Source organism: Anser anser, assembly GCF_964211835.1.
Source record: "Anser anser genome assembly, chromosome: 14".
NCBI lineage: Eukaryota > Metazoa > Chordata > Aves > Anseriformes > Anatidae > Anser > Anser anser.
Window position 1 is genome coordinate 3,027,712 of NC_139735.1, and position 6,938 is coordinate 3,034,649.

Below are 6,938 nucleotides of genomic sequence, written 5' to 3' on the forward strand. Positions count from 1 at the left end.
AGATATGTCCTTGACTAAAGCTGCAAGGCAGGGAGCAAGATTTTTCAAGAAAATTAAAAAAAAAATGGGTGGGCCAATTTCAATTGTTAGGTGCAAAGGTAATCATTCCAATGCAAATAATCCTAAACCAATCCTAAAGCATTGCTGTCCTGAGCTGTAAAGATAATTGTTCTCTGCATCAGCCACAGATAAATTACAATTAAGGGCCTTTCTCCACTGAGAATCCAGAGGAGGAAGCTTAACACTAAAGCAAATATCTGGAAAGATTGGAGCAACCAAGATCAGCGTAAGCTTGATTTAACACTTATCAGATCCAGAAGAGCTCTGACCTACATTCTTGCAGCATCACTGAGCTGCGGGCAGAAGCCAGCTGAACAGCTACGCAGCTGCAGGGGGAAGGGAATTTTAATGCATTGAGCATGGCATTAGAGATGGAGAGCAGCCTCCCAGACAGCACTGGGTTTACTCCACTCCTTGGATTCTGTTCCCAGCTATTTCTCTTGCCGCTTAGATAAAAATTACTGCCCCCCAACCAAAAAAAAAAAAAAAAAACACTTAACACTTTCCATGTTTATAGACAGAGAAGCTTATTCTATTAGTGGTGGTGGTGATCATGGAGATAATACTGTAAAAAGATTGAGCATTTTTTAATACCACATGTGACATGAGCTTCTAAAAGCCTAGTGAGAACCAGGATTGAAAGACCTCAGCTTTGCTGCACTGATAACAAGTTGGGAAATGTCGTCACAGGACTCAGTTTGGATTTCCAGAAGGAAGGGAAGGCAGCCCTGCAAGGACCGAACTCCAGGGCCTGGAGAGCACAGCTGCTCTGGCACAGGGTGTCATTTGCTGGGATGCAAGGAGTGACCACTGGATCTGGACAAGAACCTGGTCTACATGTAGGGGAGATAACGCAGCAAAAATGTTCTTCTCCCCCAAAATACAGCAGAAGAACAGTTTTGTAAAAGGAGCAGCCACATCAACAGTGCAAGGAAAAGTAGGACTTGTTCAGTGGAAAAAAAAATAAAAGAACAATTTTATATCTGATATAGATAGTGGGAAGAAACTGCTCAGCTCAAAGGCTTGGGCTTCTGCTACTTAAAGCAATCTTACAACACGGCAGAAGAGGAAAACTCTTGTCCCCTCTAAACTCCAGAAATAGCTGTGATTGTTTCCACTTCATCAAAACTTGTATTACAGGAGCATCCTTAAGATGTTGCTTTTCATCTAAGCTGTACCACAGCAATGCAAGACATTGGGTACTGAGGAAGGCAGAGCCCCCCTTTAGATGTTAGTCAGACAGGCTGACAACTCGCTAACTAAATCACGGCAGGCAGACATGAGCTGTTTTTTCTTGATCAGCTTTTCTTCCTCCCTCTAGCAACATTCTCCTTGCATAACTACAGGGATTCAAGATGCATAGAAGACTGAAGATGAGGGAAAAACTGATTAAAAATAGAAGCAAACCTACCTCAAGCATATTTGCATCTAACTCCCTAATCTTCAGTCCACCTCCACATACTTAAACATACTGATTTTTTTAAAAAAATCATTTTTGCTGTAGCATCCATGGAAATAATTTGGACTGCTCAGACTCCATGGTCCTTGTGGCTGCATAAATAGCAAGGGAGATGCTGCTGGGTGAAAGCTTCCCCCTTCCAGCACCATTAGCAAAAGGGTACCAAATCCCCGAGTGGCACAGGCAAACAAATCTGAATATCCTTGAGAACCTGGTGTGATAGTGAGTAAGCTGCATTGACTTTACAGGGTTTTTTTGTCTTTACTATGGAGGTGCCGGACACTGCCGCATGCTGCACAGTGAGGCTGTGGAGCCTGTCCTTGGAGGGCTCCAGCAGCCGCCTGGACGTGGTGCTGAGCAGCTCGGGGTGGTCCTGGGGCTGGGCCAGAGGGACCCAGAGGTGCCACCAGGCCCGGTTCCGTGGCACCATTACTCAGCCTGGCGGCTGTTCAAAGTGCAAGAGGCAGGTTCTGGGCTGGTACTGACGCCACCGACGACGAAGAGCAAATGCTTTGAGGTTTCAAAGTCCATGGGAAGAAAAAAAAACACATTTCAGAAGTCAGGCTAATTTACAACATTTTTAAAAGAGATTGTAAGGGAAAAAAGTGACAGCCCAGTGAAATTGAGATGGTTAAACTAAGCTAACACTAGATAACCACACTCACAAGCACCACGGGATTTTGTATTTGAAAGGGTGGGGAAGCGAGAGCAGCCTCCCCCAGAGCGGAGCACCTCCTCGCCCACACCCGGGGCGGCGTTCCTCTTCCCTGAGGACAAAGGCGGTGGCGGCAGAGGAGCAAAGTGGGTCAAGTGTGCGGTGAGCAGCGCAGGATCCTTCCAGACAACCCTCCTCCAGCGCCTCCCCTTTTCTTAAGGAAAAAAAGAGACGGGAGAGCTCACGCTGACAGGTACGGTAAGGAATGGTTTTCGACGGAAAGTTTTACGATCAGCCAGCACAGTGGCTGTTTTTTCCAAGTGCCTGAAAAATACAGGCAGTTGGGAAGGAGGCTAAAGCAGCTCGGGCCAATCAATCTGAGATTACTGGTATCAACACTACATTCCTACCTGGCAGTTCAGCACTGTTTCTAAATGCATCATCCAGTTTCAGACAGTATCTATATCCGATGAGGAATATATATATACACACACAAGTCAATGAGAGGTCCAAAGAGCAAACATTTAGTTTCATACAACCTTACACAGGGGTACAAGTATTTGCAAAATCGACCGCCCTCTCATTAAAAGCACCTGCCCCCAAGTTTCCATCAGGATGCTCACCTCAAGTCGTGCTGCTCCTCCTCCGTCACCGGTCCCAGAGCAGCGGAAGGTGCCAAATGCAGCCACTGGCAAGAGCAGCAGCAAGGAGCTGATACCGATATGGTGCTGTTGGAGCCCCCCAGATTTCTGCCTAGTTGATGCTTTGTGAACCAAAACCAAAAATCTCAGCAGCTTCACAGCAGTTTGATAACAAGGTCACGGGATAACCACATACCCTGGGTCTCACATGCTGTAACCCGGGAAAATGCTGCTCAAACCACAAAAACACAGACTGGAAGGCAGCTCAGCCTCCCACCCGAAGCAGCAGTAGCACCAGCCCCAGCTCAGGTGTGGCCTTTTCTAGGCTAGTCCTGAAAGCTTCCAAGAACAGACATTGTGCAGCCTCTCTACCTTATCTTCTCCAGTGCCACAGGACCCTCCTGCGCTAAAAGCCATGTTTTTATGCTGCTCCGTGTCAGCAAATTTTATATATATATATATACACACATATATATAGTTACTATTAGCAATTAACGTTTTATACACCAGAAACAATCAGTTTCATCTTCATCCCAAACCAGTTCTGTTCACCATACAATAATTAAGAGATCGGGAGCTGTAGCTACCAACCCATCTTAAAACATGCTTTTAAGCCACAGCCTAAGTTTTAAAAGGCTAAACCATGCAGCACTGCTTGATTTAATACCTAAAGTGTTGTTTCAGCCTTTTTTCCTGTATGTATGCCAAAGAACTCTAGCCCCTTGCTCAAGAGAGCAACTTGCCTTTATTCTCATCCAAAAGGAGTACAGCCAAATGAATTAGAGCACCAAAATAACTTCTTAAAAAACCACAGTAAGCTGACTCATCAACTGCTTGTTCTGCAGGGCTTTTTTAGTGTATTCACATGTCCTGAAAGATTTCTACACAGTCTCTTATAATTTTTTTTAACACTTAACCTGTTTCCAAACTACCTTGTCCTGGAACTTGCAGAGAACGAATGCTCTGCATAACAATTACCGTAGCGTTCAGGAAGGCGCCCCACACTTTCTGCAACATTTCAAAAACCATCACTTGCAAATACTTTGCTCCAAAATCTAAGCTCATTTAAGCCACATGTATGGTTGGGGGGAGAAAAGACACCACGGAATTCTAGAAGGCCATTTCCCTTACGTACAACTTTCCTTTAACCTGTGCAGGCACAACAGTTAAATCCACACCGCTGTGCAGTCGTGCTGAACACAAGCACGTTCCTGAGCAGCTGCATCACTGTGGGCCTGGGCAAGACACCTGCAATACTCTAGGGAATGGCAATTCAAAAAAGAGTAAAACACCCTAAATTTCCGTGAGTGCTCAGCGTATAGATAAAATAAGCAACTAAGAAGTAAGTATCGAGTGAAGTTGTGCCTTCAATTCATTGAATTTAGAGCAGCACTTAATTTGAAATTCAGGATTGTCATTTGATCACACTGGCCTCTCCTTACAGACCATTTTTCCGGAATGAACAAGTGCATTTATCCTTCAGCACTGCCCCTTGCACCACGGGGCTTCCTACAGCAGAAACTGCGTTCCCACTAGTAAGGAAATGAAGATGAAGGGGCAAGAAGGGAGGAACACAGGGATGTGTTTATTGAACTATGATGAAGATGCCAAAAATAAACCTAGCACCTGCACACTTTTTTTTTGTATTGTGTACGAGAAAATCCTCAGCCTTTAAGATTCAGGGCAAGTTTCTAAATTGACAGAGCAAACACTTTGTCCCATCCCTTACCACCTAATTACCTTATCAAAATGACTTTCAGTGACTATGAAAAAAAATAATCCAGACTGACCTTTGCTACTAACCACTGAAAGTACAGTCAGGTGAAACGTCAAAGCTTTCATCAGCACTACGTATGCTCACTGCCTCTTTTCCAAGGGAAAATCGTCATTCATTCAGACACAGAATAACAAGGTAACTAGCTCGGTCCATCTGCACTTGCCTGCGGGTCAAGTAACCTTCCAGGGTATCGTCTGGAGATCTATAACAGACAACGCAGCCAAAGCATGCGGAGCAGCGATACTGAGCTTGTACAGAAGTGTCAGCAGCTGGAAACGATCTGACTTCAGCCCGAGCCAACAAGCACATGCGTTGATACACCTCGGAGGGAAGGGGCAACTACACGCAGCTGCCCTCGGGGACAGCCAGCAGAGAGGGGGACAGGGCAGGACGAGGAACCAGAGCACGGGACCTAGTGGGCAGAGGAAGAAAGGCAGAGAGAGAATGAAGGGAAAAAAACTGGCAGATCTACAGGCTTCAAATCCTTCCGTCTTCTTTTAAAAAAGGAAATTACTGGATGTTTTCCTGCGTGGGGGTGGATGTACTAACATTTTGTTTGGTTTTGACTTAGACACCTTAGTGCAGAAGCACAGGCCCCTACACCTAAAAGTAAACACCCTAAATGAAGGGTGTTTACTTCAGTCTGATACACAAATTCAGATAGTGTCATCCTGCATTTTGGCCACGTAAGTGTGATTTAAGTAAAGGGCAATATGGAAAGCTCAAAACCCTTCCCAGCGTGTCAAACAACAAAAGGTTTGTACTTATTCTATCCAAATTCTAAAAAACAGAAGGAAAAAGCGAAAGGTTTAAGAGTTGTTTGAAGAAAAGCATCCAATTTCATTCCTGACTGCTTCTAACTTTAAGTGCGGGTATTAGCCCTCCTTACAATTAACTCTCCTGCTTAAAACAAAAAAGCATATTACTGGATGATGAAAATACAGGATTTCCAGCTACTCTTATTTCACCTTCCCATGGACTTTTAGCAGTCTTTCAACACAAAAGAAAACATTAACACTGATCTCTGGAACAAGTACAAATCCTAACTACGCTCATTCAGCCTGGACCATTGCAGTTTGAAGTGAAGGAAGCTTTGCTCACATGCATTTTTAATCAACCAGCTACCAACAAAATAACCAGACTAATTATTTCTAATCGAAATTTTCTCCTCTTGGATCTTCCAAACACACTTCCAGCTGGTGAGTACTGCTGGTTGCCAATCTCCATGAGAGTAACAATTCCTTGTTCACAAGGCGATGTTCTTAAAAAAAAGCCTACAAATGGCCAGTCACAGCACAATTACAGAGAAAAGTGCATAAAGTGGAGTGACTGTCACCACTGACTTTACTAACAGCTGCTTGTATTTGTATATGGAAACTGAAAAACTGAACTGCTCCCCACCAAAGCAGATGAGTCACACCAATTAAAGTACCAGGGAAAACAGGCAATAGGGCAAAGTCATTCCTTTTGAAGGAATGGTGACAACAAAGGTACAAAGTTCTTTCTATCTATAAAAACACAAATACAGAGATGGGAAAACAAAAAGAAAAGAAGCCTGAACTACTCTCTACAAAGGATTTTTTTTTTGGTAGTGATCAAAGCAAAAGGTCCTGACATACAGAAAAAGGATGCCTTACATGTGCCTTATTTTTAGTGTGCACGGCTTCCTGTAAGACATCAAGCTTCAGAAGACTGAGTTCTCCTGAAATAATTTGGAGCCCAAACTGAAGGGCAAACCAGAATTTTTGTTAAAGGAAAAGGAACCACTCAAGCCTTTCAGAAAAGGCACGAAGTAATGCTTCATGAAATTTAACTGTCTTCTTTGCAAGTTTGAGAATTAAGCAGCCCTTTATCAGAAAACCCCAGAAAAGCAAGGGAGTCCCCAAAAAGTGTCTGGAACTAGGCCTACACACTCACAATATTTCTCTATTTTCTCACAATATTTCTCTATTTTCTCTTACAAGCAAGCAGTGTAAAAAGATTCCTCCATTTTGTTGCAGTCTACACTGCACCCAAACAACATTGAGCCCTCCATGAAAACAACAGCCATGTCAGTCTTCTCAAGATATGTCCAATAAAAAGTTTCAAGCATGAGCCTTAAGGTGGCAAAAAATTTGAATGTTTTGAACAAAATCAAATCAGAATTCAAATTAGGAGAAAGGAGAAGACTAACAGAAGTTAACACAAGTCACATACTGTTCATTTTCAGAATGGAAGCTTGGGCAATACACATAGTGCTGAATTTCAAGTTATTCCTTTAATATTTAGAAAACTGGTTTTATTCTTAGCTTTTCAGATTTTTTAAGTATTAGCACCTACATTGGAAATAACTCAAACTCAGTTTTA